Source organism: Desmodus rotundus, chromosome 7, assembly GCF_022682495.2.
Source record: "Desmodus rotundus isolate HL8 chromosome 7, HLdesRot8A.1, whole genome shotgun sequence".
Taxonomy (NCBI): domain Eukaryota; kingdom Metazoa; phylum Chordata; class Mammalia; order Chiroptera; family Phyllostomidae; genus Desmodus; species Desmodus rotundus.
Genome location: NC_071393.1, coordinates 54,896,525 through 54,917,922, shown reverse-complemented (window position 1 = coordinate 54,917,922; position 21,398 = coordinate 54,896,525). Strand labels below are relative to the sequence as shown.

At 40.7% G+C, this 21,398-nt stretch overlaps 1 protein-coding gene across 2 annotated transcripts in view; it reads left to right on the top strand.

Moving 5' to 3' along the window:
* AKAP6 (A-kinase anchoring protein 6) overlaps positions 1-21,398 on the top strand; it is a 476,021-nt gene that overhangs the window by 53,469 nt on the left and 401,154 nt on the right. The gene's annotated exons all lie outside the window — the stretch shown is intronic.

Sequence of the window (21,398 nt, the reverse complement as noted above, 5' to 3'; positions counted from 1 at the left end):
ATATATACACAAAGGTACGATGTCATTTCCCATTCAAGCATAAAAGGCGAATGAGTTATCTTTCAAGGGCCTGTGTTTTTTTTGGAACGAGTGTAGTATCTAAAGCTTATAATTTATCACATACTCTGCAGCTGGAACAGAATATCTGAATTTAGCTAGTCCCAGAAAATCAGTACGCTGCCGGGTAACAGTGAAGCTATATCAGTGCTCTATACAGGGTGGGGCAAAGTTGGTCTACAGTTGTTCATATGGAAAATAATACAATAATGAATAGATAATAATATAAGATTAAACTGTGTATTTTGCATACTCACAACTGTAAACTTACTTTTTCCCAACACTGTAGCTATATAGTGAAGTTACATCATGTGACATTTAACATATACAAGTATTCTAAGGATCATTGGAAAGATTGATATACTGTGAGTTGTTCTACGTGCTGATTTACTTAACAAGCCTAGGCCTGCCCTGAGAGCTCCCTTAGGGTGGGAGGATGCTTTTGCTTTTTTTCCTCAGGCATCTCAGTTCCCTCAGTCTTCCCAGGGTGCATCACCTTCCTGAGCTGAGGGTGATTCTGGTGTTTAAACATGGCTCCTGAGTGCAAGCCAACTTTTTTATTTCTTGTTTAACCCAAGAAAGAGACATCTGTTCCAATTCTGTAGAAAAATAGTATTACAGAGGGACGAAATATCAATTTCTAATGTGGTGCTTTCCTAATGAATTTTCGAGGATGAGTTTCAAAGTGAGCATCTTTTGCCGTATGTGCAGCCTTGAGAATTTAAGCCCTGGTGAAATGTATCTCCTCACTCTACCATTGGTTGCCTCTCTTATCTGCCATTCCACACTCCTTCCCCAAACTTATGTTCTCTTCCTTTGCCATTGTGCACATAAGTGAGCAGGGATAGGTGGTAGAAGGACTGTGCACAACTAGTAAGCAGCCACCAGCAAAGCGGTGCTCAGTGCTGGAATCAGGAGCACCTGCTTAGGAATCAGCACTGTAAAATAAAGACTTAGTTTTACGGAAACACTATGAGGGAGCAAAATACCTCAACTAGAGAAAACAGGTTCTAGACTAAGAGGATTCTGGTCATCGTGCTTCTGTCTGGACACAATAATGGGAAGAGGGCTTTCTTTCTAGAGTAGGATAATTCCCACAACACCAGAGCAATAGGTAGAGTCTCTAGGGGACAAATTCTGTCTTACATTGGCCTATTCTGCAGAGTTTTCAGGGTATTTTTAATACCATCAGGCAGATTCTCATGGGGGAGTGGTAAGTAAAACTGGGAAATTCTAAGATTGTCACCTCATGTTTTGTTACTGTTGCTTAGTGATACGGGGAGGAGAGAAGCGAGGGATAGCTGATAATGGCTACCTACAGGAAGTCCCAGAAGCACAGAATTTTGGTAATGGAGGGGACCTGCTTCCTGAATTTTAGAGGGGTGATATGATTTAAGGTCAAATATGTGGCAGAGCGAGGACCAGAGCTTCAGGTTCCTGGCCCCGGGCTGCTGTTCCTCAGGCTGTTTCAATGTCTCTGATGAGCTGGTTTAATAGGAACTGGTTTAGCCTGTTTTGTGGAAGTATAGCCCCACCCTTCAGTGAGCTCCCAGAACCGGGGAGAACAAAGTCCACATTATTCTCACTTGTTTTGGTTTTAGGGGTATGATTGTTACTGGCAAACTGCCAAGTATGCCTAGATTCTAAAAACGTTTCATGTTTGTATCTGCTGAGGATGGGGAGGGATTAGAATGGGGTGGGTTGGGATGACTGAAGGGTTATAGATGATAATGAAAGCCACAATTGCAAAAATTGATTCCACTTACGATAATGAATGCTTACGGAATTAATAGGGGTTTTATGAATGTTCCTTGCTTTCATCTGTTTGGCAGATCAGTAAGGAGTAAATTGGAAATGAGAAATGGTTCTAGACTACTTTCTCGGTGTTTCACTGGTCATGGGGCTGCTTTGACTTCACCTTCAATAAGAGACCTCCTGTAGCCTCAACACACCCTGAAAAGAAGAGTGGGCCTAAGAAACCAAGAGGCACTTTTTCTGAGAGGCAAAAGCAGCATCCGTTATGCAAATCAATGGCATTTATGTACATGTTTACTCTCATTTAAGCTCTGAAGCCCAGGAGTTCACATCACGTGGTCCTTTATATTTTGATGACATTGGTCTGAATGGAAACTCTATTTCACTAAGATGACTATTATTATTATCTTGCATCTAGTGGCCTCTGTTTTTTAAATGTTGCATTTGCTACTAACATAGCCTGTGCCACCCCAGCAGGGAATAACTCTTGTTTAGGCATCAGTGTTCAGGGGCTGCTCTCTGTGCTCTGGCAGCAGGATCTACAGTAGCTCTCTCAGACCTCCTCTGCCCAGATGTCCCTCCTCAATAACACATGGTCAGGTTCTCTACTGGGAACTTTTCTTGTTAAAGCAACCAAGGGATTAAGTGTGCAGGACCTCAGGTGGCTAAATGTCAACTTAAAGCAAAGGCAAATAACATGCAGCATTGTTCTCACATTTCCATCTTCAGTGCCTACTGATTAGGAAGTTGCAAAATTCCTCTACTAAATTATCTCTGCTCTTGTCTTACTGAGATTTTTTTCTTTGATATTCTGCTGTTGAGTCTACTGCTTTTCTTTCTCTTCAATGGAGAGTTTATTTCCCTTCACCCAGGATTTTATTACCGATGTGGAAAAACTTGCAGTTTCCTTATCAGCAGTACCTGGAAGTTCATGCCCTTTTTGGCTCTAGCTATTTCTGTTCCTGCAAGTTTTCTGCACAAATATGTGAAAATGTAGCATATTAAGAGGTTTGCTTTTCTCTAAAGCATGTTCACTGGAATCAGCTCCTCCCTGACCTTCGGGCAGTTGAGAGACCTGCTATATGATCCAGCTGGACTCTGGTTGGAAAGAAAGAAACGTCTCAATGGACTCTTACCTAAAGCCTCCTCCCTTACACAGACTTCACTGACTCTTTCAGACACCCCTGGGCTACACTGGCAAGTGTCCACATAGTGCTGATGGGAGTCAGCTGATGGGGATGGGGATCGCTCTTTACCCATGTTGGGGTGAGCCAAATCAGCATAAATTAGTACTCATTCACGAAAGACTTTGTCGTGAGTCTTATACCCAAATACAGCTCAGCAAGTTTGCTAACTTTCTGATTGTCAGCTCTGCATCTGTCTGTGACTGAGCAGAGGGACGGGGAGGGCGGGAGAAGGAGAGGCAAAAAGGAGAAGCATGGTGGGTATGGAAGGAGGGCAAGGGGACAGAAGGGGGAGAGATTGGGAAAGAGAGAGAATATCTATTTGAAGGTAGGAAAGAGACTCAAAAGGAGGCTTTACCTTCTGTTGGATTATGTTAATTTGTGATTTGGAAATTGATCCCGTTTCTCAATGATGCCCCTGAAATGAAGATGATACATTTCAACTGCATTTTAAAAGACAGAAATATATATATGCTAGACATTCCTGTCAAAGGAGGAATTTGGCTCTATTCCAGAATGTCATTAAAGAGCAGAAAATATCTCTGAATTCTAGCATGAGAGTTGGAAAAGATCTCGATTTAGCTTTTCATTTCCCAGAATCAGAAACTGAATTGTAGTGTTGCTGACTTTTCCAGAGACCACCAGCTGGTCAGAGGCAGAGCGAGGACTAGACACTATTCTGACTTGTATTCTGTGTGCTTCCTACCGCACCCTGGACACATATGCCAGAAAACTCACAATATCTGACAGACTCCAGATAAAAAAGGATTGGTTGTAATTGAGTTTGAGGTGAAGGCAGGAGAGACTGACCTGCAGTAAGAATAAGGTCGAGGTAAAGACTTTGAGTGAGGGGGCTCCCTCAGGTAGCCTGGGGTGGAGCAGGATGGAATCTTCCTGGAAGAGGACTCTGGTGAGAGAGGATATAGGGAACAGACCTGTAGTCTGCCCGCTAGCTTGTGGTGTGATATACTGTTTATCCTGACTCATCTGACCAAGAAGAGAGAGAGCTGGAGAGCACAGGGCATCTTGATGAGAGTGGTTGATTAGGAACTGAAGAAAAAGGAAATGTTATAGGTGCCTGAGATTTATTATTTTTGTTGACTCTTGATTCTTACCTAGCGTTGGTCCTTTGCCTGCCAGCTGTATGCAGGTAAGTAGATTTTTTAGGCAAATATACTTGTAGTGCAGCAGCTTTCACACAAAGACCTTAATAGGGGAGTTGTCATTGATTGACATCAACAAAAGTATGATTTACAAAGCAAAATTCACCCATGTTTCAGACCTGAGAACAACCCAGGTAAATACAGGGTCTGGCAGAAGTAATGCCTGCTTGAGTGTTGTTAGTAGGGTAATAATATGGGTGTAATAATTTATAGTTTTAATTTGAACATTTCACCTGAAATGTCATATGGTGTGCTTGAGTATGATGTTGTTATGTTACAGAACTACATGCTTATGAATTTGTAATAAAAAGGGGGGCGTTAATTGTGCCGGATGCTGTATTTGGGGAATTTCCTTTCTGGTCTCTCTCTATGCATATTTACATGTGTATACACACATTTATTTTTTATGCAAATGTGGTCATACTATTATACATCTGGTTTAATAGTCTGCTTTATTTAAGTTTTAAATCACTGTTACTGAATCCAAAACTCAAAGAAGCAGATGACAATTTAATGCTCTCTCCAACGTAAGCTTTAATTTTACTTTTTAAAGGCAATTTTATTAATGTATAACTTACATAAATAAAATATATTTATTTTATTATTATTATTATTATTATTATTATTTTTATGTTTTATGGTACTGGAGAAGTTCTAGGAAGTAGCAGGAAATAGTAGTAGGAAGATAACAATTCCCCTTTGTCAACCCTGGATTCAGTCAAATCCAGTATTTTATAAGCTATGTGTTTTTATAAGTTATGCTCCCCATCAATATTAAGGGGCAATGAAAAGTTAAAAAAGAAACTTTTCCCCCCATCCTTGGTTTCAGTGTTGTAGAAGCATCTGCCCTCTAGTGCTAACACTTTCATTTCTTTATGTTTGGTATTCTTTCTCTCTTCCTAACTCTTTAATGTTTAGCCTCATTTTGTCAGGATCTCAGAAGTTTTGAATGACATCTCCTTTCACTGTTTCAGAGCTAAACTTCACTTGATGTTTAGACCTGGGTACTTAACACTTGGTGACAACTGCAATAATAGGTGGGCAGAATTTGAATGAAGAGCTACTGTAATTCATCCTCATCTACACGCAGATATCAGACTCGTCCTTCTGAAGGGCAACCCTAATCATCCCACCGCACAGATATTTGCCCGGGGTTCCCAATGTGCGCACAGCGATCTCCAGAATAGACCACGTACACCCCAAGGGGCATGGAGGACTTCCATTTTGTTGTGGGAAGAAAGTGTCAGAACCTCTATATGTGGTTATTACTTATTTTTCAAAATAAGGAGAAAACAAAGCTTTATTAGTATACTATGTACAGATGGACAGATTTCTCTTATATGTTAGAAAATCCCACATCATATGCATTACATGCACGTTATCCTGGGGGAAGGTTGACATTAAAGCTTTGACTCATTTTTTCTCATTTGGCTTATTGCAACTTACTGCTATTTACATGGCCAAGTTAATTGTGTTTATGGGTTATGTTATATGCTTTTTACTATTAAATATTTTATTTCTTCTATCCCCTCCTCCCTGCCTCTGGCAACCACCAATCTATTCTCTCTACCTCTAATCTATTCTCTCTATATATGAGCTTGGTTGTTTTATTTTTCTGTTGGCAGATTCACTTACAGGAGAGATCATATGGTACTTGTCTTTCTTATTCTGACTTATTTCACTTAGCATATGCCCTTGAGAGCCATCCATGTTGTAACAAATGGCAAGATATCATTATTTTTTGGTTGAATAATATTCCATTATACATATATGCCACAATTTCTTTATCTCTTCATCCATCAATGGGCACTCAGGTTATTTTCATATTTTGATGATTGTAAGTAATGCTGCATGCAATGGACATGGGGGTGCATATATCTTTTTGAGTTAGTGTTTTCATTTTCTTTGGATAAGTATCTGAAACACCTTGATTTTAACTATATAGTTAAATGAGTTTTGACAAATATAAAGATTTGGATGGATCTAGAAGGTATTACACTAAGTGAAATAAGTCAGACAGAAAAAGACAAATATCATATGATTTCAAGTGTATGTAAAGTTTATGTAGAAACTAAAAAACAAAATATAAAAACAACAGAGAAACAGACTCATAGATACAGAGAACAGTCTGAGGGAGGCAATGGGGCTTGGGGGCTGGGTGAAAAAGATCAAGGAATTAAGAAGTACAGATTGTCCCTGGCCAGTGTGGCTCAGTTGGTTGGAGCATTGTCCTATATATAAAAAGGTTGGGGGTTCGATTCCCTGTCAGGGCACATACCTAGGATGTGTGTTTCATTCCCAGTCAAGGAGTGTATGGGAGGCAACCAATCAATGTTTCTCTCTCTCTCAAAATCAATGAACATACTTTAAAAATTGTTTGAAAAAAAGCACAAATTGGTAGTTACAGAATAGTCACAGAGATGTGGACTATAGCATAGGAAAGACAGTTAATAATGTCATGATGACTATGTATGGGCCAGGTGGGTGCTTGAAATATCAGGGGGACCACTCTGTAAAGAGTGATTGTCTAACCACTATGCTGTACATCTGAAACTAATACAGAATAATGTTGAACGTAACCTGTAATTGAAAAATAAAAAAGGAAAGAAATCCTAAAGTTTATCTTAAAAAAAACTACAATTAAATAATAAGAAAACAAACAACTTGGTACAAATGGGCAGAATATTTGAAGAGACAACTTACAATAGAAGATATTTTTCCATTTGTTTCCATCGGTTTTTGCTTCCTGTAATTTGAAACTCTGTTAGGAGTTTGAAACTCGATTGGATTGTTACATCCTCTTGACGAATTGGCTCCTGTGTCATTACCATATGTCTCTTGCTCCTTGGTAGTATTCCTTGTTTTGAGTCTTCTTTGTTTGATTTTGAAATAAACTCTAGATTTCTTATGGTATATCTTTTTGCATTCTTTTACTTTTAAACTATCTGAGTCTCCATATTTAAAGGGAGTTTCTTATACACAGCATGTAATTGGGTCTTGTTTTATAATTCCAGCCTTTTAGATGAAATGTTTAGTATCAATGTAGATGGATTTAAACTTACTAACTTCCTATTGGCTTTCTATTTTTTCTAGTTAGTCTTTGTTACCTTTTTCCTTCTTTTCTGCCTTCTTTTGAGTCTTTATTTTAGTATTATTATTTAGTATTATTTAGTAGTGAATGTTTTATTATTTTATCTTCTCTATATTTTCTATACTGCTTTATGGATATAAAGTTTATGACATGCATTTTTAGAACCACAGTGTATCTTCAAATAATACTTTACCACTTCATGTAAAATATAAGAATCTAACAACCTCCTGGTCTTTGTGCTATTGTTGTCGTACGTTTTCCTTCCACATACGTTGTAAATCCCACAATACAGTGTTGTTATTTCCGTTTGAACAATTTTGTTTTATTTAAAGACATTTTTAAATGGGAAAAATGTCTTGTGTATATATGTATGCATATATATATACACATATGTATACATATTTGCCATGTTTATTACTCTTCATTTCTCTGTGTAGATCCAGATAGCCATTGCATTATTTACCTTTCCACAAAGAACTTCCTTTAACATTCTTTGTAATACAAGCTTGCTGATGATAAATTTTCTCAGCTATTTTTTTTGTGTGTATAAGAAAAAATTTAGTTTTGAAAGATATTTTCACTGGTGATGGAGTTCTAGTTTGACAGTGTTTTTCTTTTAGCACGCTACAATTGTTCAGTTTTCTTCTGCCTTCATAGAATCCTAATCTGCCTGACAAGAATCCTAAGATCATTTTTTTAGTTGGTTCTTGTTACGTAAAGCATCTGTCATTCCTCTGACTGCTTTTAAGGTTATTCTTTAACACAGATTTTCAGCAACTTGATTATGATGTACCTTTGTGTGATTCTCTTTGTGTTTATCCTGCTTGGAGTTTATTGCTCTGGGATTTGTGGGTATATACCTTCCACAAGAGAGAACATTTTCTGTCACCTTTTCAGTGGGATGCCAGCCATTGTGAGTTTTACATTGTGTGTGCTGGATTTTTTTGTATTTCTTTAAAGACTGTTGAATGTCTTGTAGCAGAAGTTAGATGGCTTGCAAACCATTAAAACATGTTAGAGTTTTATTCATAAGTTGTTATAGAACAGCCTTTAGTCTATGGGTATTTTAGTTCTGCTACTGGGATATGACTCGAGTTTCTACTGAATACTTGGTATATGCAAGGAAGTTAGTCCTACTACTATGGTATGACTCTTCTGGAGTCTCTACTGAATACCCTATGTATTCAAGGAAGTTTCTCTACCCTGCCTAGTAGGAGTTAGGATTTTCAGTTCTATATGAGTTTTGGGAATTGTTTGGCTTACAGCTCTTTTTAATTGATATTTCCTAGGAAGTTGGCTGTCATTGAAAGATTTCATTTTATGCATGCACACACTGTATTCAGCCAAAAGCTCAAGGAGGCCCCTACTTACATTTCTTGAGCTTTTTCTCTCTGCAGGTAGCTTCCTCCTCTCTGGTATTCTGTCCTATCAATTTAAGCTTCCATTCCCTCTCTCCTTAATTCAGCAAGACTACAAGCTCTCTTTGCATGCTCTCTCCCAGCAGTACATTTTGTAATTTGCCCCCAGGCAGGAATAGGGGCCTACCATAGGCCTTATCTCATTCCCACCCCCTTTTCCAGGATTCACAGTCATGTTGCTGCCTAGGGGTCAATGGCTAAAAACCAGAGCTGAGACTAGGGTGAGGAGAGGCACGAGGGTACAAAATTTAAGACATTGAAGTTAAGAATAATCTAACAATAGCTAAAGGGGAGTGGGGAGAGGACTGTGGGGAGAGGGGTATACAGGAACTACTATAAAGGACACATGGACAAAATCAAGGGGGAGGGTGGAGGTGGGGGAGGGAGGTGGGTTTGGCTGGGGTGGGGTGGAAGGATGGGGAGAAAATGCAGACAACTGTAATTGAAAAACAATAAAAAAAAAAAGACTCTCACTCTCGGGGCATGCAAGTGTAGGATCAACCTTAAAAAGGAGAGCTTTCTTAACTTTCGTGCCCCATGCACCTTTCTTGCCGCACTCTAATTCCAGCCCAGTGAAAACAGTGATTTTATGTATTTTATCCATGTTCTTGTTTATGGTGTGAAGGTAACTCTGGACTTTGCCGATCACCCTCATTATCCAAAGTGCAAGCCTCCTGTCATCTGCATGTGTAACTCAACAATATGTCATGGACATCATTCTTCATCAGAGAATTTGGATATTCACCACCCTTTAAAATGATTGCCCTGTATTTGATTGTGCAGATGGATCTGAGAAATTATGGAAACAAAGTAAAACTCATTTCTTAAAAAGTCTCTTCATTCTCAAATGTGACATTAATGTATTGCTGAAAATGAAATATGTGAAAAATCCATTTAGAAATCTATTGAGTATGTTAACTAAGAAGCAAAAATAGACGGTTTTTCTGTATACTTCTTGATTTGTTACCTGGACGTGTTTATTAATCTGGAAGAGTGGCCTGGAAATCAAACCTGTCACGGGGCAGTGTTCAGCATTACATTCTGTGGCGTGGGGTAGCCTTAATGATAAATCAAACTGTTGTCCATGTCCGTGAGTCCTTTCTCCAAACTTTTTCAGATTTAGGGTTCCAGGAGAGTCTGACAAGTATGTGTTGTAACATCGGGGAGATGAACGTCCAAAACGGGGACCATCAGAGCGCGGCCTCCGGCCTCGTAGGTTCACGGGGCGAGACAGAATGTGCTTCCCCAGTCAAGTGCAGCAGTACTTCTCTGAACCTGGGCTCTGTTATTTAGTTCGAGTAGCAGTGCCTGACCTGCAAGCACAGCTTTATTTTAAATACTAAAGGCTATATATCTGCCATTCTTAAAAACTAAAGAAAAAGGAAGAAAAGGACACTGGTTGCTGAAAATTGTGGGGCAAAACAAACTGCACATGCAGGAAAATGAAGTGTCTGCTGAACAGCGTCATTCATTACAGAGTGGACCCTGGTGTACATCAGGGCCCCTCGGGTTTCCTTTGCAGGGACTTTGGTTGGCAAAAGTTGGGAGCCGACTTCAGGAATTCAGTGGTAACAGTATTAACCTAGAGCTGCTGTCTTTACCTTTCCCACTAGACCCTCAGAACAGATCCTGTTCATACTCAATATATACAGTCACAGGAAGCCCAGGGGTATGTTGTCTCCAGCAGGCCAAGTACACCTGCATCCCCTTTCTCCTCCGCTGCTGAAAACACATAAGAATGCAAATGATATACCTGAACCTGCTCTCATTTATTCAGTGGTAAATTATTTGCATATTCTAGTACTTTATTATTTGTAGCACATAACTTTCAGTATATCTCAAAATAGATGGATACAGCCCTTGAGCCCCCACACTGAAGTGGGGCATCCTGCTGTGGGGCAGGTGTAGTGCTTTGTTACACAGATGAAATGCTCTGTTGTCTATGGTGACTTCCGGAGATTGTCCAGAAACTTCATCCCCCTCCCCAGTTATCTTTCAAAGTCTTTCTGGAGTATCACCTCTGTCCCCGCTGTCTCAGACGGAGTTCATTCCTTTGGCATCTGTAGCACCTGTACAGTGTGGGCGTACATCTCTTATTGCCCCTGCATTGTGTTCACGTGTCTGTCCTCCATTTCACTGTGGGTCCTAGCGATGAGGACCCACCCAAACACATCGTCCTGTTGCCTTTGCTTAGCCCTGTGCCTGGCCTGGAGCTGCTGCTCTTATTCATATCTGGTCAGCTGTGGAAATAGCTCCAGGATACATTATTTGTGAGTGAAATATGTTATTAATTTTCTAGAATGTACATTCATATCATGGTAAAGTAGCCAAAAGACCCCTGCTATTCAATAGAAAATTATATTGTTAGGGGTGGGAGAAGAGGGAGAATGATGGGAGGGAAACAAAAAGTAAACAGTTTTTCTTTTTCACTTAACTCCTGAGGTTGCCTGTGAGATTTGATAAATCTAATTCCAGACTAACGGCTGCTATTCAGTGATAAAGGGTGGAATTTGTGGTCTTGGTTGCCAGAGTGGTGATGTTTAGCTTTAACTGCCATGTCAAGAACAGATGATTTCCCTTCATAAAAGCTTGTTCTTGGAAGTGAGTTGACTGGGGTTGTCTACCTATCAGCCCTTCCTTCCTTCTCCTCTCTAGCTGAACCATGATTTCCTTGCGGCCTCCACTGACTCCTGGCCTGGAGGGAGCACCTGGCGAGCAGGCCCTGACTCCACCCGCAGTTGAAGGAGTGGGCCTGATTGGTCAATCCCATCCTTCCTGCCAGTAATTGGTTCAGGAATGAATTTGTGCTGCAGTTTGGACCAATGATAAAACAGGAAAGATGTGCTAGAGACCTGTGGGAAAATTTCCCCTCACTCTTCTTTGGGAGTGCTTCCAGAAGTGAGCCCTGTCTCTTCCAGTAGCGGCTTTTGTGTGCAGACTTGAGACTGAACTTCCACTACCATCTCACCAGCAGCCTGAGGGTGAAGTTAACCCTCAGGTGAGGGCAGAATTAATAGGATTCTGGGGAGTCTGAGCTGGGGCTGTTGTAACCTACCCTTATGATAGCTTTCCAGTTACATGAGCTAGTAAGTGTTCTCATCATTTAAGCTAGCTTGTAAGTGTCTGCTATGACTTGCAGCCAAAATTGTCATAACTCATTATCAAAACAAAACAAAACTTCTTCAGTTTGAGTAGGTAGAAAGTGGAAACAATGCAAGATAGTTGACAGATAGGACAGCTTTTAAAAAGTAGGTTTTTTAGACCAATGCTTCTCAAACTTAAGCATACATTACAATTGCCTGAAGAACTTGTTAAAACGCAAATTGCTGAGATGGAGTCCCAGATCTCCTGATTTTGTAGCCCTGGGTAGAGTCTGAAAATTTGCATTTCTCACAAGTTCCCCAAAGGTGCTGATGCTGCTGGCCCAGGGACCACACCTTAGACTTCTGAGTATTCTGCCTTTTCTGCCAGGCGGCCAAGGTCGGGGGAAGGGCCATGTGCCAAGAAAGGAGCTCTAGCTGTTCCTGCAGGAGCCATCAAAGCAGGAACGCTTCAGAGCAGGTGGAGCAGGTAAACCCACATAATGGGACAAAGTATCAAAACCAAATTGGTAGTTACAGAATAGTCACAGGGATGTAAATTAAAGCACAGGGAATATAGTTAATAATATTATAATTACTACGTATGGTGCCAAGTGGGTACTGGAAATATCAGAGGGACCACTCTGTAAAGTACATGATTGTCTAGCCACTATGCTGTACGCCTGAAACTAATACAAAACAATATTGAATATAAACTGTAATTGAAAAAAATTGTGTTCTTAAATAAACCATATACTTCACGAGGAGAGAGAGGGTTTATGACTTGAATATCTTTGTTCCCCTCAGGATTTAACACACAGCTCTAAGCGCATGCAGGCACTTGCTAACACTTGATGAATTTACTGGAGGGACAGAGTTATGTGCCAAGCTGTTGTGGTTGGATGTTTTAAGACAAGGGTAGGTACAATGCAAAGAAGGCCACGACTAATGCAGGGTGATGACTATGTAAATAGGAACTCACCTAGTTGCTAGGAAACTTTGGCAACTTGTTCAATGCCAGCACTGAAATCTCTTTGAATCCTTAGGCGTCCGAATAGGAAAACTGTCACCTGTCACTTTCTACTTTCCATGCCAGCCGCAAAGGAAATCCCTGGTACCACTCCACTTGTTTGCCAACACTGCTTTGGCCTTCAAGTATTTATTCCCTCTATTGACACTTCAACACCAAGTTTATAGTAAAGGAGACCTTTGTGTTACGGGTAGATAAACTCTGACTTTGTAAGAGAAGATAACCTTCTTGCCTTTATGCAGCTTGCATTCAGACGAATGACAAATACCTATTTCATACCTAAGAAAGGTAATTGGTGTTTGTGCAGGGCCGGGAGTGCTTCCCCGCTCTCTCCCCAAGCAGCAAAGGGCGGTTCCACGGGCAGTGAGGCTCTGTCTCTGACTTGTGTGGAAGGAAGGTGGCCGTTGGTGGTCGTGAGGACCTCTCCCTGGCATGGGGTCACTGCCTCCTCCAAACTTCTGCTTAAACCAGGTGTTTGGTCACCCTGAGGCAGGGTCAGGCAAGGGGTAAGCTGCTCTTTGTATTTCTTTTGGTGTCAAGTTTGGCCAAGAGGTTCACCCATGCTGAACACACAGAGAGGAATCTGAAGGAGCAGCCTTTTCTTACCCAAGAATGGATTAAGAAACATCAAATTTGATGAGCACGCTTTGATGTGGTCCCTGTGTTTTCCAGCCGTCCACATGATGCATTCAGGCCGCTCCCAGGGTTTCAGGCTTTCGCTCAGTCTGGCCGGCAGGAGGGTGGGGCGTGCTCTGTCGTTTCCGCAGTTTATGATGAGCGCCGACCTGCAGGCCTTCCCAGCAGCCGTGCTGCAACACGGGGACTGGGGTTGTATTTCGTGGAGATCGATGGCACTCTACACCGTGCATTTTCCCTTTGTATTTCTACAAGTTATTAGAAATACATTTTCAGGGAAACACTCCTCACTTAGGGGGTCAGAGCAAAAAGCTATAGTAAGTTCGATAGACGAGACTCAGATTGAACTCAAAATGGTGACTTCTGAAATGTTGGCCTTTGTTGCAAAATACTATAAAATAAAGGTGAAACTATGACAAAGAGGTTTAGCAGAGCATGAAATTTCACAAAGCTTTGCCTCAAATGTTTCCACCACACTCTCAAAAATACCATCACCTGTAGTCCAGGTTCTTAGCACGTGTCAGCAGGGGACAGGGACAGGTCTCTCCGTGCCGTGCAGGGCTAGGCCCTGGGAACCGTTTACGGCAGGGCATTTGGGGGTTCCCTGCTTGGATACCCAAACTATACGACACTTCATGGAGTAATGAAATTAACCTTGTATTTTCCTAGCTTCTCTGACAACTTCTGTTCCAGCCCAGGCTGATTGCTCACTGGAATCATACATTTATTGCTGAGAATGATGGAAGTTGAAACATGTCCTTTTGCATATCTTTTAAAAATCTGCATGGCTTTTTAAAAATAGTATTTCGTTCCTTTCTCATGTGTTAAATTCCTTCTTTATTTAAAAAAAATTTAATATCTGCTCTCCTGATAATTCTGGTACATGAAATTCATATTTGTCATGTCTGCTGACTTTGGCCGTGGGGGCATGTCCCTTCAGGATTTGTGATTTGGGCGGCAAGCTCCTGTTATCGGTGAGAGCCCTGTGTGGCCCGAGTTAAAGACGCATCTTTACAAAGCGGCTTTCTGTCATCAGCCAGGACCTCAGGGGCGGTGACAATCTGGACACCAATTTTTGTGTTAATTTCTCTGTTTGGAATTAGCTGCCCTTGCAGGGATTATAAATCCCAATATCAAACCCACATGAGGCAGGCCTGTGGTTACAAATTATCAGGGGAGATATTTTTCCCTAAGAGTTCTGCCAGAGATAAAGTTCCTGTTGCCTGCCTCTCTGGGTAGAATTTTTTCCAGTTCACTGTTCTCAGAGAGTACAGCCATTCTAGGGTCCTGGCTCAACATAAGAATCTCAGTTCTGTTGCCCACTGTGTGGCTACCCATGTGTCGTTGACATACAGGCCCCTTTGTTGTTCAGAAAGGTAATGTCAGCCAGAGTAACAGAGAGCTGAGTAGCGGTTTTTCAGATTTCTGTTTTGGGACTATGGGGGTTTCCCTTCCATACCTGAAAGGGAAAAAAAACCCCAAAAAACGTTTCTGTGTATTTCTGGGCTGTTGACTCTGGACCCTAACAAGCCATTCAGAACCCTCAGGGAGGCCTCACAACCTGGGTGTTCCTTAGAATTCCAGAACCCAAGACAGACTGTAGACTTGAGGATTAAGTATTTCTCTGGTTAATTTTCATTTAAATGTGAATATCAAGGAATTTAGAGCCTATAGAATATAGAGGTATGGGCTAGAGCAGCCTACATCCTTTAGCTCTGGCAAATTGGAATGAAAACTAGATTTCGAATCAGAAAACCTACGTTCAAATCTTGACTTTGCTATGTAAAATTGGGTGAGTTAACATAATTGTCTGAGCTTCCATTTCCATTTCCTCATTTATAAAATGGAGACAATAAAACCAACAGCACTGCTATGAAAAATTAAAGGGTATAGTGAAGGTAAAAAAAAATGTTGGAACACAGCAAGCACTCAAAAATGCTCGGTGAAAAAACATGAATGTAACTGCCGGTCACCTTAGTAGTGGTGGTCTGCCTCGACTGCTGACCCCTGGACCAGTGTCCTGCTCATTGTGGTTGCAGATCCAACACCCACTCCACTTTAGTCTAAATCAGTGGTTCACAAACTTTAGTGCATCCAGATCTCCTGAATTCTCGGTAAAACACAGAGTGCTGTGCACCCGCTCTGGCGATCCGATTCAGTAAGTCTGGAGCTGGTCCCAGTAGTTTGCGTTGTCCCCGAGCACTGCTGGTGGTCTGGGGGCCACACTTTGATAAGCGGTTATGATAATGCTATTCTTCCCATTGGCGATTGGCTTCGGAAGGGGCATGTGATCTAAACCTGCCAGAAGGGATGTAAGAGGAAGTCTGCTGAAAGCTTCAAGGAAAGGTTACCTCAGTCCTGGGGAAAATAAACAGGAAATCTGGCCCTGTTTTTCTTCTGCACATGATGCCTTAAAACTGCCACAGGCATCTTGCCTTCCTCCTGAGGATGAAGCCGGTCTGGAGTAGACAGCAGAGCCGAGAGAATCCCAGGGCAGCAGAGCTGCAATTCTGAGCATTCCTCCTTGGCCGGGTTCTACCCTTCCTCTCTTATTTCATTATGTGAGATAGTGTATAAGCAAAAATTAATTAAAAATTTAAACTCTGACTGTTTGAGTCAGAGTTTTCTAGTTATTTATAGCTTCAAATAGTCTAAGTGATGCAGCTGTTGTATTGGTCTTAAACCTTATTTTCTGCAGCCCGCGGCTATAGAGTGCCAGAGCATTGAAGTTCATTTAAAATTGTGCTTTTATTTCTTTTTTTAAACTAATACTTTTCTTTGGTACTCTCTTACCCATTGCACGCCCCCCCACATCTCACCCAGTCCCCTGGGGATGTGCTGCTATAACACTGTCAAGGTTGAAAGGCAGCAACTGCCCCAACCTTGCATCGATCGCATTTACACGTGTGGGACTGCAAGGCCCATTTCTGGTTGAACGCATGATGACGGTTTTACTCTATGTCTTCTTCCTCATGTATTCTGTTTCTGTACATTGTTATTTTCTTGCAACCTTAACTAATTTGTAACTTAATCCGTCTGCTTTCAGACTTTCAATTTCTAGAATTCCCCGATCAAGTTAACATTGATTCCACCAGATTTCAAACATACCCTGTCCTTCTGTGTTGAATTTTTGCTGAAAAGAACTGCAGCAAGAATTAAGGCTGCATGATGCGAATGCCTGAATCCTGAATTGTGGCCAGGATTGCAAAGAAAATAAAAAGGGAGCTCTCTCGGGAGCTGAGCCAGCTCAGCACCTCCACATGGAGTCTGATGAGGGAGCAGTGAGTTTTTCCCCTTTCCTTTTAATCCTAGTTTGGACAGCTTCTTTCTTCAAAACATCAAGGACTGTTGACAGTTGAATAAAAAGAGTAGAGGCTCATGGGATTGCTAATGAGATACAAAACCACCTCGGAATCAAGATAAATTTCTATCTGTTGGCTCTTCTGGCCATGGGGAAATGAGTTAAGAGCCTCAAGACAATTTCTACTGACATGTATCCTTATCATGGTTAACAGCGCGAAGCATGTTTAAGTTGGCTTCTGAGAGGGAAGGCCAAGGGCTCCCAGTGGCGTACTGCCTCCCTGCAGAGAGCGGGGCCCAAGTGAGCAGACTGCTGCTGATGGGCCAGAAGTGCACTATCTGGGAGCAAAATCAGGTTCTTAGTAATTATAGCTAACATTTATCATAAAATTAAAATTTTAAGCCCATAAATTCAGACAAGTGTTAAAATGAAGAATTTTTCTGCTTTACATGGAAATATATAATTAGTAAGAAAATATAATGGGTTTAAAGCTTTACAGTAATAACTCAGGTGCACAGAAATGATTGTTTATTTTTTTATTACTGAACCTAACTTAGCTCAAGCCCCTATTTACTCAGTTAGCTGAGAAGTGTTACTCTTGCCATAGAATGAAGAATTCTATTATTTCCTGATATCAAATGCATTTTCTCGCTTACTTTCCAATCCTAATCATTTTGCTAGACGAAGCCTTCTTCTGAAGCTTTGCCTGGTGACCCAAGCTAGAAGTAGTATTTTTGTCTTCTGAGTATGTGGAGATGTTAATGACCCTATTCTTATCCTGTCTTATTTTGCAAACTTGACTATGTAGCTCTTTGAAGGCAGAGACTATATATTTTCTTATATTCTTCATGCAAGATTCAGGACAGCGCTTTGCATGCAGGAGTCACTCAGTAAATATTAGTTCATTAGTTGATTTTTTAAAAATAAAGTATACAAGACATAGACCCAGTAATTATCTAAGAAGAGAGATTTCTTACGTGAGGCCTGAGGATGGGCATCGGGACTTCTGCACAGTCCCTGAAATTGAATGCAAAGTAAACATTTTCTGTGGAGAGGAGCCACAGGTGTCCACAATTCACAAAGGGGTTCTTGATTCCTTCCTAAATGGTAGAATTACTGAGCTCATTTACTCATTATCTTTTCTCTCTGATAAAACTAGGTCCTAACGCCATGCCTGTGATCTCACAGATGGCGTGGTAGTAAGGGTTCTCCGGGAATCAGTTCCCATTTCAAGTTATTGTCCCTGAAAGAGAAGCCGAGATCACAAGGAATTCATGTACTGTGCTAAGGTGATTGCATTCTTTTAATTCCACATTGTTAAAGGGACAGTGCTGCCCAGTTCCAGTAGAGATGGCATATCTTGGTTAGATGTGTGGGCTTGAAGCCAGAGGGACTGCATTTCAATCTCAGCTCTGTCACTTACTAGTGTTAACCTAAAAATAAAAATCCAAAATGAGAGGCAACAAGCATTATCTTGAGTTAAAAAAGAATTGTAATGCTCGGGATAAATCAGGCAGAAACCCAAATTATGGGGTAAAGGCAAGCGGTTTTTATGAGAAAGGGAAGGGAAATAATTACATGAAGAGAAGAAAGGAATTTCTGTTAGTGTTAACAAGTTAAGTTACTTTTTAGCAATACGTGGCTGGTTACTGATTCTAAAGAAGGTCCATAATCATCAGTCCTTGTGGCCAGGATGCCTGCCTTCCTGTTAGCTTTGTAAACAGTTAATGTAAGACTACGTTAGTTTGGCCCAGTCTGAAGGTTATTTTGCCTAGTTCAAACATTACAGAGTTTCACGGAGTCAGGCGTGCAAAGTAGTACCTCTGGAACGGCTGTTCTGTTCTAGCTTTGTTTTGAAATGGCTTTATTTATGTCAACATTTTGCACTAGCTGTCTGAATCTGTTTCTTCATCCGTAAATGGGAAAGGTAACAGAGATGGATTCTGGGGTTGCTCAGAGGAATAAATGAGTCAATGATTGCAAAGCATTTAAAATAGTGCTTTGCATACATGGTAAGCACAATGTGTTAGCTGTTATTATTGTTTGTGTTTGTGCTGTTGTGCAACTCTACCTCTTATTTTCACTAACACAGATTAGTCATAGTAACTGTATCTTCAGTGGCCGTTTTCACCGCCAAATTCTTTCCTGGGTAATCACATTAGGGTCGGATCAGAATGATGAGTGGCTTTGCAGAAATTGCGCAGTTTTACTCTTTACTAAGTATCCATCTATGTTTTCTTGCTTGGGTTTACTTGGTACTCTGAGGTCAAGTTTTCACACTGTGAAAATATTTTAGTCATTTTACAAGGGCAGAAAAGCAAGATCTTTTGAATTTCAATGAATGTACCTTTTTTCCTAGAAAATAGCTTTGAAAAATATTAACAAAAATATTCTTCATTCTAAGAAAAAGTTTGAGTAGAGTCTTTCATTTTAGTTGCTCTTAGCTTGGAAAAGGATGAAACAAACTGCAGAGGATGTGGACAGATTGAAGTCGGTACTGCCTGGAATTAATTCTTTCCATTAGCTCTATGATTAGCCCTTTTAAAATGATGAAAGCTCTTGATTAATCCTGGAATGTATAAATTTAATTTACAGAGATGACATGACTAATGAGTTTTTAGTTTCCATTTTTGAGAGAAGCAGAAAAATAATGAAGAGATTTTTGTGGAGGGACGGGTGGTGCTAAATGAGGCAATTTGTCCAACGTTATTTTTCTGAGGTGACTGGCAAGTGTTGGAGAAGGCAGGAGATGCATCGAGACTGCTGCCGAGTCTCCTCAGCTAAGTGCACATCCCGTGGTATTTTTCCTGAGTACTGCAACATATGTGTACACACACATACACACACATATTTAAGGAAGGGAAAATTTCATTTAAGTCTAGGATAATGAATGAAGAGTTGTAAAGGTAATTGGAGTGTTGAAGAGTAAGAATATGTATTAGTCAGGGACTTAGCAGAAAATAGTTGATACATACAAATTAAGTAATTTTCAGAGAGTTCAAATAAAACTAAATTTCTAAAGATGTGGGCAGAGTATAGAGAAATGACAAAGACAGTGCAACATTCTTAGATTCTTGGGCTAGTGAGGGGTGAGGGCAGTGCCCGTCTATCCCCGGGTCTGCACTGGTGAGGGAAGCAAGCCACAGTCACAGTCCAGAGACAGAGAGAGCCACAGGATGCTGAGAATCAGCTGTGCGAGAGGGTGCCTGCTAGGAGCTCTGAACTCTGGCCAAAGTCAAAGGATCTTGGAACATAAACCGGTACAGCCAATATGGGAAACAGTATGGAGGTTCCTGAAAAAATAACCACAAACACCCCTGAAAATAGAACTACCATATGATCTAGCAATCCCACTTTTGGGTATTTATAAAAGCAAACTGACACCACTATCTTGTAAAGATATCTGCACCCCCATGTTCATTGCAGCGTTATTCACAACAGCCAAGACATGGAAACAACCTAGGTGTCTGTGTACAGGTCAAAGGATAAAAAATGTGGTACTTCAGAATATTTTGCAATGGAATATTTTTAAAAAGATTGTACTTATTTAATTTTTAGAATGAAGAGAAGGGAGGGAGAAAGAGAGGGACAGAAACATCAATGTGTGTGAGACATCAATCAGTTGCCTCTTGCCACCGGGGGCCTAGCCTGCAGCCCAGCATGTGCCCTGACTGGGAGTCAAACTGGCCACCTTTCGGTTTATGGGACGACACTGAAACCACTGAGCCACACCCGTCAGGGCTATGCAACAGAGTATCATTCGGTCATAAAAAAGAAGGAAATCCTTTCATTTGTGACATCATGGATGATCCTAGAGGACATTAGGCTAAGTGAAATAAGGCAGAAAATGGCAAATATTGTTTATCACTTATATGTGATATCTAAAAAGCCTAACTCATACAAAAAGAGAGTAGAGCAGTTGCCAAGGGCGGGAGGTGGGGGAGACAGGGAGATGTTGCTCAGAGGCTACGACGTTTCAGCTCTGCAAGATGAACAATTTTCAGCATCTAATGTACAGTATGGTGACTATAGTTAGTAACCCTATTATATACTTGAAAGTTGGTAAGAGAATAGAGCTTAAGTGTTCTCACCACACATACAAACAGGAGGAAAATATGCAAAGTGATAGGATATTTAGCTTGACCAGAAGAGTCATTTTACAATGTATACGTATATAAGACCACCAGGTCCTGATGTTGTGCACCCTAAATATATTCAGTGTTTATTTATGAACCTCAAATATATATGCTGCTTATTAGTGTACATTAAATATGCACACTATGTGTATGTGTCAGTCATACCTCAGTAAAACAGAGGAAAAAGGCCACAGGATGCTGCCAGGCTGGGCGAGCCCCAATCTTTCCCTTCCTTTCCTTATCTCCACCAGCAGGGAAGACTGCGCATGCTCTCCAATGAGGTGACGGTGTAGGTGGCATTTCTGACGCCCAGAACAGATAATTTTTAACACTCGTCCCACTGCCCATAAAGGACAAAATTATTTTGCCTAATCATGTATTATCAGTCATAATCACTATTTCTTTGATTCATCCTTAAGTTTCACAACAAGTAGATTAACAATCAAAAAAGAATAAATTACAAAGTTAAAGTTATTTAAATTTGGTAAAACATTTCACGTATGATCTTAAGTTTGCATTTATCAAACAGAAATATTACAGTTGGGCT